The sequence below is a fragment of the Psammomys obesus genome, unplaced genomic scaffold, assembly GCF_907164565.1.
Source record: "Psammomys obesus unplaced genomic scaffold, mPsaObe1.curated_primary_1811, whole genome shotgun sequence".
Taxonomy (NCBI): Eukaryota; Metazoa; Chordata; class Mammalia; order Rodentia; family Muridae; genus Psammomys; species Psammomys obesus.
The window spans coordinates 31,614,765-31,634,624 of NW_026585797.1; the positions used below are offsets into that span (position 1 = coordinate 31,614,765).

The 19,860-nt window shown below is 37.9% G+C and overlaps 1 protein-coding gene and 1 pseudogene across 3 annotated transcripts in view; both read left to right on the plus strand.

The window, feature by feature from the left end:
• The window catches only part of Man1a1 (mannosidase alpha class 1A member 1), a 195,641-nt gene that overhangs the window by 79,282 nt on the left and 96,499 nt on the right, over positions 1 to 19,860 (plus strand). The gene's annotated exons all lie outside the window — the stretch shown is intronic.
• Positions 4,764 to 5,338, plus strand: LOC129670662 (40S ribosomal protein S25-like; annotated as a pseudogene).

The following is a 19,860-nucleotide window of genomic DNA, read 5'->3' on the forward strand; positions in this document are numbered from 1 at the left end:
ATCTGCTAATGAGCTGGATTTAATACAAGCATGCTGATCCAGGTTTCTTTATTTCAAATTGTTACTACTGGAATTTTACCTACATGGACGATTCTATAAAATGTGGTGGTGATGCCAATTTGTTTTGGTTATCCTCTACAAATTCAGCCTTACCTAACTGATAAAAAATATCTACAAAATTTTGCTTTGGTTAAAATCTTTTTATTTGGGAATTAGTTTCCTTTTAAGTATGTCTTCTAAATGTTTTGTTTGCAAAACATCTTATAATTTTATGGCACATTCCTAGTTCGTGTGTTTTTAATTAGTTTCAAAACATTTTGGAATATGGATCATCGGCAGACCTTAGGGTTAATCATCTTATTAACTGAATCCATGTCTGGTACATTGTGATATGTTTCTGTGAGAGGCTTGCTGCTATATCAGAGTAAGCCAAACAGTTCTGCTCTTACAATTTAGCTGAAAATTAATTTGCAATGATACCAAAGTAAACATAAGTGTGGAGGGAAATGTTTAGTTTGAAACATAAGAAGTTGTGTTTATCTTAACTTGAAGTACCCTGCTCTTCTAAAATAGCACAGTTAGAGACTGACTCTAGGGTCCCACCCAGAGCTCTAATGGGCAAGCGTAGGAAAGCATGCACATTTTCTACAGCTTCCCACTCTCAATGTGTTTGGTTTTTATTCTTGCCATTCGCTAGAAAGGAAAAGCAGAAGACTCTGTCTCATTGGCTGCCCATGTACTACTTAGACTCATATTTTTGCTTGATTAACCTTATATTGCCAGATTGGTGTGTACTCTTAGAGTCAAGGCTGCTGCGAACCTGCTGCCAGATTTCTGTGTTCTAATATTTGGTTGCAACTTGGCATTGCAGTTATTAAACAGTGATCTCTTTAGGGACACCAAGTGTAACCCAGCAGTACAGGGTATACTCAGGTGTGTGATACCCTGGATTCAATCCCGATCACCAAAGATGAATCATAAACGATTTCATCTCTTTAATTTTCTCTCATGTGCTTCTTCCAGTCAGATAGAAAGCACACTGTCTAGCCTTCCTGATCATTTCACACAGCCACTCCAAAACTTGTGTTGAGTTTTTTGGTTTTCCATCTCACACCCAGCCTAGGCTATAAAACTCAAGTTGAAGCCTAAAGAGTTAAATGTGGTTGACTTTATCTGATCAGATCCTGTAATTAGCCTGATTATGCCTTTTTGACTTATTAGTTAGCAAATATGTACGTGTTTATTGTATCTGCTGTATACCAGGCTGTGACCTAGACTCGGGATGATTCAGCAATGAACAAATTAGCCAGAGTCCTTGCTTTCATGAAATTTTTATGGAAGTACAAACAATAAATATTAAATATATTCACATGATAAATTTAGAGACTGGTATGTGCTATGAAGAAAATACCATAGAACTATGTGATGAAGAGGGATGAGGGGTGAATCAGGGAGGTGATGAACTTCAACCTGAGGTGAAACTAGAGTCACAGCCTGAATGACATGGATCTGGCCTTGGGAGATTTGGAGGATATCACTCTCTAAACAGAGGCACACAGAGTCCTGAGTTTAAAAGATGATTTTTTTTTCAAAATATGGGCTGAAGAATAGGAGAAAGGAAGGTAGTCATAATGGTGGCAATAAGTCTATGTATTGTGAGGTAAGTGTGTGTGTGTGTGTGTGTGTGTGTGTGTGTGTGTGTGTGTGTGTGCGCATTTGTGAGCACATATGTATGTGTGTTGAGTGTGTGTGTGTGTGTGCACATGCTTGCACGTCTGTACCCACACTCACATAGCACATGCACCTTATTTACAGTGTAAGTACTAGGAAATCATATAACCCCTGGGTTGTAGATGCACTGAAACTTATTTCGTATCCATATAATGACAGTGACCTGGGATTAGATCAACTCTGAAGCTCAAAGCCTTGAGCATGAATCATGACCAAAACCAGTGCTGGCTGCGTTTGATGCCACAAGTTTTCTTTACTAACTCATAAACCTTCTATAAGAGAGCAGAAATCCAGAGCCAATCAAATCCAGTTTCTCATCAACAAAGAAGTAAGCTATGAAAACTAAACCATGGCATAGTCAAAACACTTAAGAGGTAGAGTGCTAACTTATTTGATTCAGTGTGCATACTTTTTATTTAAGTTGCATCTGAAATTATTTGTTGATGTTACTTTAGCCTGTTTCAAAACAGAGATAGAGGTCTTTTTTTGATTTTTCACCAATCTGTGAAGATTCTCATTTTCCATCTCAGTGTTTTTGTTCTTCACCCCCTTCTTCACGAGAGTAAAGTGCTTTCATTGTTCAGTAAGTACATGTAGCAAAAAGCTTACAATATGTAATTGTGATTTCAGTATGTAAATGTGATTTCAATATGTAAATGTGATTTTAGTATGTAAATATGATTTTAGCTTTGCAGCTGCCTTTTTTCTGTGAATTAGGATCAAGTACAATTCAAAATGTCAGCAAAAATTATATCTACACTGTCAAAATTAAAGTATACATTCAACCTTTTCTTCATAAGTAGGGCATATTGAGAATGAAAATAGTTGTGAGCAATAAATGATATGATATGGACATAAACACTTTAGAATTATATCAGTGTTTGGGTTGTATATTCTGTAAAAAGAATATGAAGGGGGAAGTAGTAGTACTTTTGCATTTCAGATGAAAATAAAATAGTTTGCCTCTATCAACAGACATAAATACAAGCAGAATGCTTTTACGTAATTAAAGAGTTCCAGAAAGCATTTAAAAATAGCTTGTAAGTCTACCATATGTTGACAGCACCTTCAAAAATATCTCCAGACTATGAATAAAAATGTGGAGTCCAGTTACCTATTTGCTTTTCGTATTATTTTCACCAAGAAAAAGCGAGAAAGGAAAATTCATATTTAGTGTCATTTTAGAAAAGTAACTGCCAAAAAAAAAAATGACCTAATGTCTGCTCCTTTTAGCTTGAAAGATTTACAATCAACATTTAATGCAGTATGCTGTTTGTGTACTGGAAAGAGAAGTTTCAAACCGGTGTGCCTGTGGTCAAGCTAAGTAGACACTCCGATTTGGCGTCTCCTGATGGTTCTCACAGATGTGCACCCAGGGGTGGGATTTCTCAGACAGTGGCTTGGTAAGCACTAGGATGAGTGGTCAGTCCCACACTTCCGGGTTCCGTCCACTTCCTCTTGTTGAACTTCCCACTGTTTTTATTTATCCATCCATTGCTCTATCTATCCATTGGATAGATTCAGCATCATAATTACATACCTACTTTACAGATATTTAAAATAAAACTCAACTCTTTAGACTGTCATCCCTCCTACCTTTTATTATTACTGATTTAACAAAAATAAAACTATGTACTTTCAAAGAACAACATATTGTTTAAAATAATACGGTAGGGAAATTAAATATGGTAATCACCAAGTTTGGCAAGAGCAGAGCAGACTTACTGTCAGTCATATCTGGGAAGAATAGAATTTGCTACGTTTTTCTAAACTAGTGGTTCTTAACCTGTGGGTCACAGCCCCATGAGGATCAAATGACCCTTTCACAGTGGTCACGTAAGAACATCAGAAAACACAGATATTTACACTGTGATTCATAACAATAGAAAAATTACAGTTATGAAGTAACAACAAAAATAATTCGAGAGCCCAGGGTTACCATAACATGTGGTTTTAAAGCATCGCAGCATTAGGGAGGTTGAGAACCACTATTCTAAACTATCGACATCCTTGGTAAAAGTATTTACTTAGGTTTAGCTATTCAACACTGAGGAATAGCTTTCATTGTAAATACTCAAGATGTCAAGCAGTTAACCAGTGTGTGTTTGTGTGTGTGTGTGTGTGTGTGTGTGTGTGTGTGTGCTTACCTGCACGTACACACACACTTAAATAGAAAAGCATCCAAAGTATTCAGTAGAAAAAGAAAGGAAGAGCAAGCAGATCAGGGAATGCTAAGCAACCCTTAAAATATATACTTGGTAATTTACTCTAAGGCATGGCAAATATTGATGTGCTAAACAAAGCAAGGCATGAAACTCCATGTATAGTATGATTTCAGTATGGAAGAGAAGAGAATGCACAGGATGCCAGGCTAAACTGTTAGCACTACTAACTTCTGTGTTTCTGTGATCTTCCCCCACATCTTTATTTTCTATATCTGAATGATTATAGTGAAGCTGTAATAATCTTATGGACATTGAAATAGTAGAAATCACAGCAGACTTGGAGGGGGAAAACTCAATCATAAACTTTGACTTCAGTTTTACTGAGGATTCCGTTGTCCTCTCCTTTTCTACGATTTCACTTTTTAAACCCTCCACATATGTAACAGATATGCAGCTTGTTCTTCATGTGGGTCCCCTAACAGTTGGAGTTCCCTTCTCTGGCCTCAGTGGGAGAGAATACACTTAATCCTGCACAACTGGATGAGCCAGGGCAGGTTGGCAGTCATGGGAGCCTTCCCTTCTCTAAGGAGAAAGGGAAGGGGGAATAGAGAAAGGGGAATGTAAGGGTGGGACCAGGAGGGGAGAAAAGGAAGGTGCTGCGATCAGGTTGTAAATTGCCTTAATTAATAAATTAATAAAAGAAAAAAGCTTTTTCTGATATAAACCACAAGGTCTTGAAAGTCACCCTTTCCCCCCTTTCTGATATAAGATTTCCATAAAAAAAAAAAAAAAGGACTTTACTTAACAATGATTGAATTTCTTTCCTTATGGCCACTTTATAGGTTTCCATTTCAGGAGGTTATTTATCTATAACAATGTCTAGTAGCTGCTAATATTATCCTCAGCTCACATGAAAACAGATACAAAGCTTAAGCAAACAGACTAGTCATGACTCCTTGACCAATCTCAGATCAAATTACTTAAGCTTTGCATTAAGAAAAGCAGCTTGACCTTTTATTCCAACATCTTAGTAAGGCTACAGGGGTCGTCACCACTCTCTGAGATTCACCATGCCTTCCAAGGATGACAACAAGAAGAAGGATGCTGGAAAGTCAGCCAAAAAAGACAAAGACCCAGTAAATAAGTCTGGTGGCAAGGCCAAAAAGAAGTGGTCCAAAGGTAAATTTCAGGACAAGCTCAAAAATCTAGTCCTGTTTGACAAAGCCACATATGACAAACTATGTAAGGAAGACCCCAACTATAAGCTTATTACTCTAACTGGATCTCTGAGAGACAGAAGATTCAGCATTCTTTGGCCAGGGCAGCCCTTCAGGAGCTACTTAGTAAAGGACTTCTCAAGCTGATTTCAGAGCACAAAACTCAAGTAATTTACACCAGAAACAAAGGGTGAAGATGCCCCAGCTGCTAGTGGAGATGGATGAACAGGTTCAATCAGCTGTGCATTTGGAAAAAAAAAAAAAAAAAAAAAAACTTTATTAAATAAAAAAAGAAAAAAGAAAAGCAGCTTAAAAAGACAGAGGTGGCATGGTCACATGACTCCCCTGTTTCACGTGCATAGTGTATGAGCATGTGCCAACCCCAGATATGATGTAAGGTGTGGTGCACATTATATTCTTAGTATGGCATTGACATCTCTTTGCATTTTCCATTATCTACTTAAAAGTTTAAAGAGTAGAATTATTTATGAAGAGGGCTTAGACTCCAATAATATCAAAGTCATTATTCATTGCTACTGTAGAAGAATTTGGGGTAAACTGAGGCATCTGGGGTCATCTGCAGCTTTGTCTTTCCTTGCAGAATCTAATTGGAAGGGGAGAGTTAGGAAAGACATAATGGTGAGCCTTTTTCCTTTTGCTACAAGCAGCAAATATTCCTTTAAGAAACTTAAAAAGTAATGCATGCTTGCTTGAGGAGGAAGACAGTGGGAGAAAAGCTGTTCAGTAATAAGCCAGGGAGAAAAAGAAGCCTGGCCGGAGAGATAAAGGAGGTGCCTGTGAAAGGAGAAGACACAGGCTACCAGAAACTGGTGAGGCTTCACAAATCAAAACCTAGACTTGCTTCGCAATGGAAACTCAAGGTAATTAGAAAGTTTTTTTTCAAGCCTGTAAGATTTATTTTTTAAATGCAAAGCGAATTTCTAACTATAAGACTTGAGTGTGAATTGGTAGAGCCTGACTATAGGTATAAAGACATTGGATTTTTTTTGTTATTTTTGAAATATTTAGATGTGTTTTAGGGAATCTACAAAACTGACTTTAAAAAGGGCAGCATCATTGTCTTTCACTATGCTTCCCCCACTGTGCTATAGGATATTAACCACTTGAGAGTTTGTATTTGAAATAGACTTTTAAAAAATGATCTGGGTTGTTTCCAGATTCTGGCTATTACAAATAAAGCTGCTATGAACATAGTTGAGAAAATGTCCTTATTGAATGGTGGGACATCTTTTCGGTATATGCCTAAGACTGGTATAACTGGGTCTTGAGGTAGCACTAGTCCTAATTTTCAGAGAAAGCACTAGATTGATTTCCAAAGTGGTTGTACAAGGTTTCACGCCCAACAGCAATGTTGGAGGGTTCACCTTTCTCCACATCCTTTCCAGCATCCACCACCCCTTTGTTTTTTATCTTAGCCACTCTGATGTCTGCTGTTTAACTTCTTCATTTCTTAATATATTCTGAATATTAGCCCTCTGTCAGATGTCGGGATGGTGAAGATTTTTTCCAAGTCTGTAAGCTGTCATTTTGTTCTGATGACAGTCTCCTGTCCTTTGCTTTACAGAAGCGTTTCAGTTTTATGAGGTCCCATTTATTAATTGTTGATCTTAGAGCCTGTCCTGTTCATATTCTAAACCTAGATTTCCCTCAATGGAAGAATTATACAGAAAGTGTGGTACATTTACACAATGGAATACTACTCAGCAATTAAAAACAAAGAAATCATGAAATTTGCAGGCAAATGGTGGGATCTAGAAAAGATCATTCTGAGTGAGGTGTCCCAGAAGCAGAAAGACACATATGATATATACTCACTTATAAGTAGATATTAGCCATAAAATATAGGATAAGCATACTAAAATCTATAGTCCTAAAGAAGCTAAACAACAAGGAGGACCCTAGGGAAGATGCTTAATCCTCATTCAGAAGGGCAAACAGGATAGACATCGGAAATAGGAGAAGACAAGGAACATAACAGGAGCCTTCCACAGAGGACGTTTGAAAGACTACCCACCAAGATATTGAAAGAGATACTGAGACTCATAGCCAAACTTTGGGCAAGAGTATCAGCATCCATATGGAAGAAGAGGGAGATAGAAAGACCTGGAAGGGACAGGAACTCCACAAGGTGACCAACAGAGCCAAAATACCTGGGCTCAGGGGGTCCCACAGAGACTGATACTCCAACCAAGGACTATGCATGGAGAGGACCTAAACCCCCTGTTCAAAGGAAGCACATTGGCTGCTCTTATTCCAATGAGTTTCCTAGTAGGGAGTACAGCCTCTAACATGAACAAAGTGGCCTGCTCTTTGATCACCTCCCCTGGGGGGGGTGCAGTCTTGTGAGGCCACAGAGGAATATAATGCAACCAGCCTTGATGAGACCTGATAACCAAGGGTCGCATAGAAGAGGAAGAGGTCCTCCCCTATCAAGGGACTAGAGAAAGGGCATAGGGGAAGAAGAGGGAGGTGAGTGGGACTGAGAGGAGACAAGGGAGGGGCCTGCAGCTGGGATACAAAGTAAATAAATTGTAATAAATAAATATATAAATTATATTAAATTTTTAAAAAGAATGATCTAAAGCTTTTTCTACGTCTAATTGTATTTCTAAAGGAAATTGCCAAAGTTTTGCCTATAGATAAAACATTTGTAATTAGAGGGCTTCTTAAAATATACATTATATGGGATCAACCACCTAATGAACGAAGACCATCTCATTTGAATGGGATGAGCATCTAGGTCTAGAGCCTGGTTCCCCAGGTCCTGTTGGTTTACTGACTTACTGTGTCCCCTAAAGCAAAGCTTTTATTCACAGTAAGATCTTTTTCACTGATGTAAAATAATGGAAGAGGAAATCATTGTTCTGTAAGTACCATCTTAAATATGTTCCTCCAAAACTGTGATAACAGTGATTTTCAAGTTCTTATGATGTTATTATGGATATGGTAGGAGAAATATTCTTCCTGTACTTAAAACTTTATAACCTATTTTGCTGCTATAAACATATACTTGGGAAATGAAAAAGTAAAAAGTTGACCATTCAAAGAACCTGGCTAGTTAACAAAAGGGAGCTGAAAAAACAAAGCAAAACAAAACACAAACAAAATACTTGAAGGAAAAAAAAAATCATGAATTGATTGTCATGCCAGTTGTTAAGACTTCTTTCTTATCATAACTACAATTATTAGTGCAGATTGCATTCCATTACAAACACATTTCCCATTTGTAATTACCAACTGAAAGGGAACTCTAGTAGTTGTGAAACCAGGAATTTTATACCCGGTAAAACTGACTTTTTGGTGTAGAGAGTGTTATAAACATGTAGCGATTCTTCTTTCAACTCGTCTTTCAGGTGTTCCTACCAAAGATATGCTTTAATTAACCAGCACATGCCTGCTTGTGAGTGCATACGTGTGTGTGTGTGTGTGTGTGTGTGTTTGTGTATGTGTGTACATGTGTGTGTGTGTGTGTGTGTGTGTGTGTCTGTTTGTGTGTCATCGAATTTCTTTGTGAGTCATAGATTCCTAAATAGGGTCTATTGATAGTGACAGGCTGTAGAGCAGCGATTGTATAGGCTGGGATGGTTGATTGTAACTAAGGAGTGAATTCTCATAAATAACAATGATTCTTCTCTAAGACTAATTTTGGTGGCTCAATTTAGTGTGAATATACTAAATGCACCAAGATATTCACTTTCAGTGGACAAATAGTATGGTAAAGATATTAACATACTTCTGAATATAAGTGAAAATTTGATTATGAATGTATGAGGTATTTTATCTAAAGTTGTACACGTATGTATGCATATACATTTGTGTGTACTTGTCTTCCAAAAAAGAAAAAAAAACTAGAAAAGATGGTAAACTGAGGGTATAAGAATTCCCTAACATGCAGATTCTTGTTTGAATTTGCATTCATATTAACCAGCATCTCTTGGAGCAATGACTGAAACTAAAAATGTACAGTTTGTTGTAAAAGAGCTCCACAAGCCAGGTAGCAGAACAGCCAATGGAGAAGAACTAGAGTTGTGTCAAAAGACTCAGAGCTCAACTGGAAGAGGCCAGAGATAAGGATTTGGGATTCCTTACAATCTAGATATGTAGTAGATGAAACACATTAAGTCTCTTTAAATTGAATTAGTGAATGTGAACCATGAAAGTAAGAACTTACTCATTTTTATAACGCATGATGAATAGCTACTGATGTCTTCAAAAGACAATCAACCACTAAGATGCCTTCTGATCGTCTTGTTACTAGGTCAGTCTTTGATTGGTCATCTTCTTTTTTTCTTATATTAACTACAGTTTTTTCACTTTGTATCCCAGCTGTAGCCCCCTCCCTCATTCCTTTCCCATCCCACCCTCCCTCCCTCTTCTCTTCCCATGCCCCTCCCCAAGTCCACTGATAAGGGAGGTCCTCCTCCCCTTCCATCTGACCCTAGCCTATCAGGTCTCATCAGGACTGGCTGCATTGTCTTCTTCTATGGCCTGGTAAGGCTGCTCACTCTGTCAGAGGGAGGTGATCAAAGAGCCAGCCACTGAGTTCATGTTAGAGACAGATCCTGTTCCCCTTACTAGGAAGCCCACTTTGACACTGAGCTGCCATGGGCTACATCTCTGCAGGGTTTCTACCTTATCTCCATGCATGGTCCTTAGTTGGAGTATCAGTCTCAGAAAAGACACCTGGGCCCAGATTTGGTTCTGTTGTTCTCCTTGTGGAACTCCTGTCCCCTCCAGGTCTTTCTATCTCCCCGTTCTTTCATAAGACTCCCTGTATTCTGCCCAAAGTTTAGCTGTGAGCCTCATTGTGTGCTTTGATACCCACTGGGTAGACTCTTTCAGAGGCCCTCTGTGGTAGGCTCCTATCCTGTTCCCTGTTTTCTCCTCTTCTGATGTCAGTCCCATTTGCCTTTCTGAGTAAGCATTGATCATCTCACCCAGCGTCTTCCTTCTTGCTTAGCTTCTTTAGGTGTACAGATTTTGGTACGATTATCTTATATTATATGTCTAATGTCCACTTATAAGTGGGTATATACCATGTGTGTCTTTCTGCTTCTTGGATACCTCACTCAGGATGATCTTTTCTAGTTCCCAGTATTTGCCTGCAAATTTCATGATTTCCTTGTTTTTAATTGCTGAGTAGTATTCCATTATGTAACTGTACCACAATTTCTGTACCCATTCTTCAATGGAGGGACATCTGGGTTATTTTCAGATTCTGCCTATAACAAATAAAGTGGCTATGAACATGGTTGAGCAAATGTCCTTGTTGTATACTTGAGCATATTTTGGACATATGCCTAGGAGTTGTATAACTGGATCTTGAGGAAGCACTATTCCTAATTGTCTAAGAAAGCAACAGATTGATTTCCAAAGTGGTTGTACAAGTTTACCTTCCCTGCATAGTAGGTCATCTTCTACTGTGCATGTGCAACCAGGATAACATGGGTTGTGTTTCTTGTAATTCAAATGATCCTTTCCAGATGAACTGTAAGTAAAAGAATAGGTAAACAAGGAGCAGTGGTTTAAAAGGAGATTAAAAGTTATGTGTTTGTTTGTTTGCTTGTTTGTTGAGTGTGACAATGTCTAATAATCTGCCTACTAGGTAGGATTAGCTGGTAAAACTTTATATAAAGACAATAAATGCCAGAACATGAATTCTGAAGATAAGAAGAAACTGTGATTGGGAGAAAGGCATTGACATCTGGTATTGATTTTGGCTCTATGTCTGTCTGTCTGAGAATGTTTAATTAATTTATGCATATAAATCAGATTTATGTGTTTAGCTAATTTGATGTATATAAATCATATTATATTTCAGATATGAAACTTAATCCAAATATAACGTGTCAATACTATGTATGTCATAAAAATACATCTTATAAACATTTGTGTGTAAATTTCAGTGGCTGTAAATTTTCAGCTCCTGGAGGTAAATGCTAAAGAGGATGACAGCCAAGATTGTTTGCTAAGATTATGTTTGATTTTATAAGCCATTACCAAACCAACTCCGAAAGTAGCTGTGCCATTTAGAGGCCCAATAACAAAGAAGACAGGTTGAAAGCCAAGTAGTCAGTGTGATCATTGCTATAGATTCAGGCCACTCTAATCAGTATGCATTGGTATCTCAGTTGGTTGTTTTAATTTTCGTCTTTCTGATGATCTGGAGAGCATGTTTTTATTTGCTTATTTGTCCTTCCTCTTTCTTGTCTGTGGACATTCAACACTATGGTCTTTGTCCGACTTTCAAAGTTGGGATGTTTTGTTTTGTATTTATGGTATAAATTGATCACAAAGAAATATAAAGTAACATGAAGGTCACTAGAGCTTACTACGGGGAAAACAAAAAGATATTGAGAGATGAGTAATGGATACCAAAATATAATTAAAATGAAGAAATTTAATTTTCTGTTATTGACAGTATCATGGGGCAGTGAAAGACATGAGTGAATTGTGCATCTCAGAATGACTGAAAGGGAAGATCTGGAAGGTCCCCAGCGTGGCACATAATATTTGAGGAGATATTCATGACCCTGATTCTGCTATTATGCATTGTATAGATGTATCTAAATACATTATTGATGGAAGTTATGTCTGCTTTTATAAATGTTTCCTAATTACATTGTTCTTAATCTACAATGTTGTCATAGCTCTTATGGAAATGGTTTTATTTAAAAAATATTTTAAACTTGTATGACTAGTACTATGCTATAATAGAATTCTTTTTACCTGTGAATTGTCACAAATAGATAAAATAGCTACTTTACATGCAAATAGCCTTTTAAAACCAGAGACTATTATATGCTGATTCGCAGCATAGTCCGCCAGAAGTGAGAAAAAGACGAATAAATGCTGTGTTGCAAACCAATAATTAGATTCACATTGTGGGATAAAGAAGGGTTTTCCGAAGAAGGGTTTTCCTTCTTGGCCTCACAGATCTGACCATATCTTTTCATTCTAATGCAATGAAGTGATTTAGAGACATAACTTAACAATAAAATAAATGCCTGAACCTCAATGGCCACCACATAAAACCTGAGATTTCAGGATGGTGACGTGCCATTCGTTTAGGAAGTAGCTGTCCCATTTGCCTTAAATACAACAGCCTGTGGCTGAGCTACAAATTCAGCATCACTTGGCTCCCTCCTCTTGTGCTATTTGCTAAACTTAAGGATCGTTAATACTATTGCTCTGTAGCTGCAGAGGCAGACTGGTAGTAATATGCTGGACAAGCTCTATTAAGGTGTGGTTTCCAGCCTGTGGATTTGCCACGCTTGGTGGAACGCCGAAGTGCGCAGACTGCGCAGCCCTCCAGCTGGTCTCTATCACCATCCAAGAGAAGAGGTAGAGGTGTCGAGAGAGGAGTAGTGGGTACAAAAACGTAGTACAGGAAAGAATTGTTTTTCTCTCATTTTACCTCAGGAAGAGACACAGGTGAACTGCACAGCTCAAAATGACAGAAAGGGGGGAACATGTGGCGCTGGCTTGTTAAAGCAGGGATTTGTAATCTTCATGTGTATTCTCACAACTTGTACACCTGTTGATATGAGTATGACATTGATGTGTTCCTATGTTCCGAGTAATGCTAGTGCTGCCTTCCTTAGGACCACATGTTGAGGGCCACTGACTCAATACAGCAAAACTCCCTGTGTTCAATTACCATATGTATTTTCCAAAAAAAGAGCTGAGAAAATATTTATCAGAATTTAGCTATCGCCATTGTAGAGGAAACCATGTACCCATTTACTAAACCAAGAATTAAGAAAATCATTTCTTGTCTAGGATATTGCATAAATATGCTAAAATCTAAGGAACAACAATCTGTTAATAAAATAAACTATTAGAGGTTTTATTTACATTTGGGAAAATGCCAGTTAGCAAATAAATCAGATAACAAAAATCCTCTCAAAAACCCAGAAGAGTTCGTGACATAGGTTTCTGTCATCATTAATGTGTCATGAATAGCTTTTTTTTTTTTCCCTCAGGGTTTTTAGTAATTTTCCCCAAGAGTAACTGGCTGGCTTAGAATAACTAAATTTAGTGCCTGAATGACAGTGACCTGATTTTATTCTGTTTTATAGTAGGTGGAACTTCCAGCCTCCGTACTGAGTCATTCACTCATGCATTCAGTTGTTTAACATGAAAATCACTGACCTCTGTAAAAGTATCTTCACCTTGATCCAATAGGGTTGATGTGAAGTTTCTGTACTTTTGATCTTTAAAAAGTGATTTTCTTCCTATCTTCCTAAATTCCTCTGATCCTCCCATCCCTCCATCCCTCTCCCTCTTTATCTTTCATTTGAGCTGGAGATAAAATCCAGGTTCTTTCAGGGTTTTAAGCACTTTAAGGTTCTGGGGTGATAGTTGTATGAAGGATAGCCTTCAAGATGCTGACCAGAGAGAGCAGCAGAAAAGGTGGATGTATTCTGTGCATTAGTCATATTGGTAGAAGTTAGCTTGGTCCAAAACTGAATTTGAGACCTTTAGATACATCTAAATGATAACTTTTTCTGTGATTTTTAATAGAGTTATTGTTCTTTAAGTCTGTGACATATTTGGCAGCTTTCTGTGGTAAAACCGAGGATGAGGATTTGCCTGGTTACTGCAAGAGATGCCCGGTGTTTATCTTCATTTGCTTTTGAAGAAATGGAGGCTGTTTTTGATCCTTTCCTGTGCATCATGAAATTCTACAAATACTTCTCCTTGGGCTTTTTTCTGTGTTGCTGGGAGTCCCTGACCACAGCTGTTCTGGTTACTTCTATATTCCTCATGTCTCGTGCAGCCTGCAAGGCAGCTCTTAGGCACTCAATAAATATTTGCCAAGTAAATGAATTGACATTTTTAAAAGGTCAGAGTTGTAAAAGAGGCTCCTCTTTGAAAGTTTATAATTTAGAAAATATAAATTATGTTGAAATGGTGTGTGTGATAGTTTGAAAGAGCATTCCAAAAAAACAAAACAACATTTTTAGTGGGTGCATGAGCGGCTGCAGAATTGTATTTCCTTTGGTTTTTATTCACTCTAGAGAGGTAATGTCTTCCTAAATACTTTAATTTGATATTTTTGAAGCTTTTCTAGCAAAAAAAAAAAAAAAACTCCATTGAATTGGAAGAAGTTATTTGGATGTTCTGGGGATGGTTGCTGTTAATTCAGGGCATTGTCTCGCTGCACCAAGTGGAATATTAATAGAATATGCTGCCAATCACTTAACAGCATATGCAGGGTTGTCATGAAATAGGATAGGTGAAAATGTCATGAGACCTTGTAATCTAAATGAGACATTTTAAGATGCTTTCAAGTAAGCTAACTTCATTCAGGCACTGGCAAAGTTCAGACCTTTTGCCTGTGCGCTTTGACATTGCCTGAACTCTTTTACTTTGCCAATACACTGAGTAAATGAGTTGCTTAAAGTCCTCTATGCAGAAACTCCACATTCAAACAGTCTTGAGGAAACAGTTATGTTGGCAAAGTACACACGTATAAGTAAGTATCTGTGGAGACTTTCATTCACAGCCATTTTTATAATCAAAACCTAGTTATGAATTAGTGACACATAAACTTCCTAATTTCTGTTGTGTAAGTTCTTTTTTGGTCTGCTGTGTAGGGACTGTTAACAGCTATTGTAGACTCACGGGTAGAGCTCAATGGTACAGCTCTTGCCGAGCATGCTCAGGACTTGGGCTTGACCCCTGGCACTTGCAATAGAGGGTGGGGCATTACAGAAACATGTCCATGGACTTAAAACCAAAGGCTCTCAACAAGTCAGCCTCAGATTTGTTTTTGCCAGCAGAACTAATGTTTTTTTTTTATTATAATTATAAAAGAAAACAAACATGAGATGGTAAGACCATTTGATTGCCAAAGCTGAAAAGATTTACCAGGTAAGTCTTGATTCTTTAATATAGAATGCTGTTGGGGGTAGGGGACTGACTTAGCTAAGTTGATGAGGACAAACTTGAAGTTGGACACCAGCCTTGACCACTGACCTGTACACCTACATGTCTAACCTCTATTCACATGTGCACATACAAACATACCTTTACACACAAGCACAAGTCAAGCAAAAAAAAAAAAAAAAAAACAAAACAAAACTGTGTGCATAGCTATTCAGCTTAGAAAATTTCAAACTGTTACTACCAATAAGTACAGTAATTCATTGTCTTTTATACTTGCAGAATTAAGAGTTTAAATTGTGGCATGAGCTCAGAATGTCACAAGCTCCCGTCTGCCCTTCAGTATAATGGATACACAAAAGAGACAATTGACTTCTCCCCAGGCCCTCATACAGACAACTGCTCACAGAAGAAATCTGCAGCTCAAAGGAGAGCCAGTAAATACACTGCCACATGAGAAGTCTTTATTGTAATGAACTGATAGCTAATAGCAGAAAGAATAATCAGGGCCATAGAAAACAGACAGAAAAGCTCAGCAGTTTTTGGAACATTTAGTGTGTGTACAAAAAAGCCTAAAACCCTTCTATTATTCCTGAGGGAACAACTATCGTACAGCAAAGAAAGATGATTGTAACTATTATTGCCCTTTTAAAAGCTCTCGTGCATCTAATCCCAGCCATTTTATGATTTGGGGAAGTGATTCCTCATCCACACACATAGAAACTGAGGCACCAAGGGGTTTAGATGAGCAGTAAGTATCATACAGACCATTCAGGTGAGAAAACTACATCAGCTGATCGGGGCTTAGGATCTAAACAGGACGGCAATGCTGAGTCACCAAGCTGGGATCGCTGGATGTCTCATTAAATCAAGAAGAGCAGAGAGACTGGCTTTTAAAACTGATATAAATAAAAAGGTGAGGTTCAGTTAACTGGAAAAATTCACTGGCGTGGAATGCCTCATAACTCAAAAGTGTCAGGGACTGCAGAGATGAGGTTCTTGGTTTTCTATCTCATTTTATCAAATAAGTATTTACAAGCCAGATATACATCTATATTTCAAATAGCTTGTGATGTCTACTGGAAAAGCATTGGCAAATAGAACAGTGGGCATTTCCATGCTCATGCATCAGGTAATGATCTCTATAGGGTGGATTCCACATAAGTATTGGAAGTTACCACTAAATAAATATGATGTTTCATTGCTCTTTGTTGTAGGAGGCATTATAGTTTTTGAAACAAAGGTGTTTTCTTTTGATGTGTGGCCAGAAACTATTTGGCATATTTTAAAGTATTAAATGCAATCCCTTGTATACTGTGCATTTTTTCAAACCGTGTTGATTATTTGCCCATCTTTAAAACCTCAATTGAAATGGAATGAGCAACTTGACAGCCCATCTTGAAAAGCTGTATAATGATGTTGCTTCTCATGCCAATGTTCATTGTTCTTTTGTTGTTTATTATTCATTACTCTTGGAAAGATTTGGGGGAGTTGAAAGTCTAAGATAATGCAATGTGAAGTCCATATAGTAATGCTAAAAACTTCATAGTTCCGTTGCCTTTTCTATGCATTTGTTACTTCCATATTGAATACAGATTTGAAGGACAGAATACATTCACCATATGGCCTTCCAGGCCTCCTTTTCAGTAAATGCTTCTTTAAAGGATCCTAATTGGGGCCAGTGAGATGAGTCAGAAGGTAACAGTACTTGCCACACATCCTGAGAATCCGAGTTCAATCTTCAGAACCCACGTAAAGGTGGCAGGAGAGAGCTCAACATGCACACCTGTATACACATAGCAGATATACATACACATAGACAGAGAGAGAGAGCAAAAAAAAGGATCAGAATTATTTCTCAGGACTTCACTTCTATCAGATAGCCAAGAATTTTCTTGGTATTTTCATTGATATATGTTTTACTGTTATAACTAAGAAAAATTCCATAGGTGATTAAAACAGCAGACTTCCTTTCTTTTTGCCCTGCTCTCAATCCCAGTGCACTAGACTTCTACTTGCTCTAACTAGAAGACTTTGAGGTAGAAAGTGAACTCTCAAGACACATAACATCATCTTTTAACCATCCATTCACTTCCTTCCCTTGATTTAAGGACATTGACTTGTTTTACCTAATCTGTTCCTTACTGACCTGTTATTCATGTTCTCTATATGTTCCATAATGTAATGATCTATGTGTGCCTTCTCCTCCACATCTGCTCTATTTTATGTCCTCCCCATAAACTAAAGAAGTGTGTACATCCATCCCAAGTAATGATGTCTCTCTCTCTGTGTGTCTGTCTCTGTCTCTATTGCTGTCTCCTCCCCCCATCCTCTTTTATTTCCACAGTAAAGTCTGTACCATTTAATGTGTCCTTGTCCTATATTTGGGTTTACATTCTATCTTATGCTGTGTACTAATACATACATGATTTTGTGTTAATCATCAGGCTTATCCTCCTGCAAATGAATTCCATGGAATGAAGGATCTTCTTTTGTTTTCATTCTATCTCTCTAAAAAGCCTTCACCACAGCAGTAGCCAGGGGTATGTGCTTACTGTACCTCAAAACCATGTCCAAGGCAACAGGAAAATAATTCCACTGACCTCATTTTACAACAAGGGAAAAGCAGCAAACTGACCCCTCTTCGTTCTAATTGAATGGGTGACTAGCAAATTCTGAACTCCAGCCCAGAGTGCCTGATTCCCAGTTCAGTGTGCCTGTTTCCAGGCAACCTTGACATGGCGCACTCAAGGAACCCAGAGGACTTGTTCCGGGAGGAAGCAGCAGGGGCCACTGCCTGCTTGGTGCAGTGGGAGCAGAAGACAGACTTCTCACCAGCATTTCTCCCCTTTTCCACCTTGCCACCCTGACTTTAAATCCTCCCCACGTAAGTGCTAGGCAATGAAATCATCCTCTCTGAGAAAAAAAAAAAAATCAATATCAAATGCAATTTTATTCATTTATCAACATTTATTCATTTTGACTGCAGGAAAGTCTAAAAGCAACTTTAAAAACAACTTCACTAGGTATTAAATATTTTATGAAAAAAAGTATCTTCTCTAGATTAGGTTAAGGAAATGGCTAAATGGTAGAGGACTTGCCTAGAGTGCACAATGCCTTGGATTTGATCCTCACTACTGAACAAAATCTAAGAGGTGGGCAACCCTAAAATGCCTCTCACTGCAGTGTCTGCATTTGTATTTTAAATTGAAAACTGAAGTGTCCTATTTCACCTAAAACCTTGTTCTTTCATACATGAGAAACATGAGTCTGGGGGATTCTGATGGAGTCTCTTTGGCTGTGACTCAAGGTTATGGGCTGAATAACATCACACCATTTCTATGGAACGTAGAAGAGATTTTAACGCTTAAGTTTTTCAGGAAAAGGAGCAACACCTTGTTAATCTAATTACTTTAAAGGCTGAAAATTGAATTATGGCATAGAAAATTACAGGGAAGAATAACAGCATGATTGACAAAAGCAGTCGTATGATTTTTAAGTGAAATCATAATACAGTTTAATATATACAGGAGAGCTTTCGGTTTGAAGAAAAATCTTCCAGCTCTAGGTTTTGATCAACTAATGGAAAGATACAAGCACATTTGGGGCATACATGGTATAGTCCCTCTGGGTCAAAATAATCATGTAAGGGCTGGGGAGGTGGTACTTGCAGGTCAAGTATACCATGCAAGTATAAAGATGGGCATTCAGCTGCTCAACATAACCACTAGGCAGGTGCGATGGCCTGCCTGTTATCTCAGAGCCCGTGAGGAAAGTGCTGAGGATTCCCTGGCAAGATGACAATCTAGACTAACTGAATTGGCAAGACTGAGCCACATTTAAAAACAAACAAACAAAAAACACTTGAGAACAGTGTTGGCTAGATCATCAAGTAAGGGCACTTTCCATGAAGCTTGAGTTCCTGAGTTCCTAAGTTTGATCTCTGAAACATACACACACACACGTGTAAGTGCACAGACACACATGTGACCATGCATACCTATATGCACACCATACATACACATTTAAAAACTAAAGAATGATATGAATCAATGATGGCAGGAGCTTCTGCATCCTGGGATAGCTGTGAAAAAAAAAAAAAAAAACTATAGGACCATTTAAGTTGAATAGTCTTTGCCTATATGGAGGTCAGTGACTTCTGATTACATTGAGTTTTAAGTTCTGCTAAATTAGTTCTGCTATGAGTCTTCATTGTAATGTTTATACCTTACAGAATTTAATGCTAAATTAAAAAGCTAGAGTATGTTAGTAGTGCATTTTGGTTGAGTGACTGAGTTTGACTCATTTTAATACAAGTTAGTTACCTGACTTAAAGATGTATCAGCTAATTTATTTTCTGCTAGATGTTTATCATTGATTGATATGATGCCAGCTCTCATTGAAGGCTGTACATTGTAAAAATAAATAATAGGTAAACTTTGTTTATGCTAATGGAGAATTAGTGCTTGATCTTTTGACAGTGAAGTTTGCAGCCTGAGCAGTTTAAGAAAGGCTTTGATATCGAGTATACATTTCAGACTGGAGCATATTGCTGTGAAAGTGTTCCCTTCCACAGCCATCTGTTCTTATTCATTTCTTCTTCCCTTACTCTTTGCTCCGGAGTATATATCACACTCATACAGTTCTTTGGGGAACTGTAAACTAGAAAGACAAGGAAAGTGATACATCTTGTTTATAGCCTTGTCTGATCCTATCTGCAAGGGTAGAGTAAGGAGGTGAGTGTTTTACTTGGTAGAGTTTAACTTTTGAAGTTTTTAAAACTTTGAGCCAAAACTCAATGAGACCACGGCAATGTTACTTAAACATAATGAAAT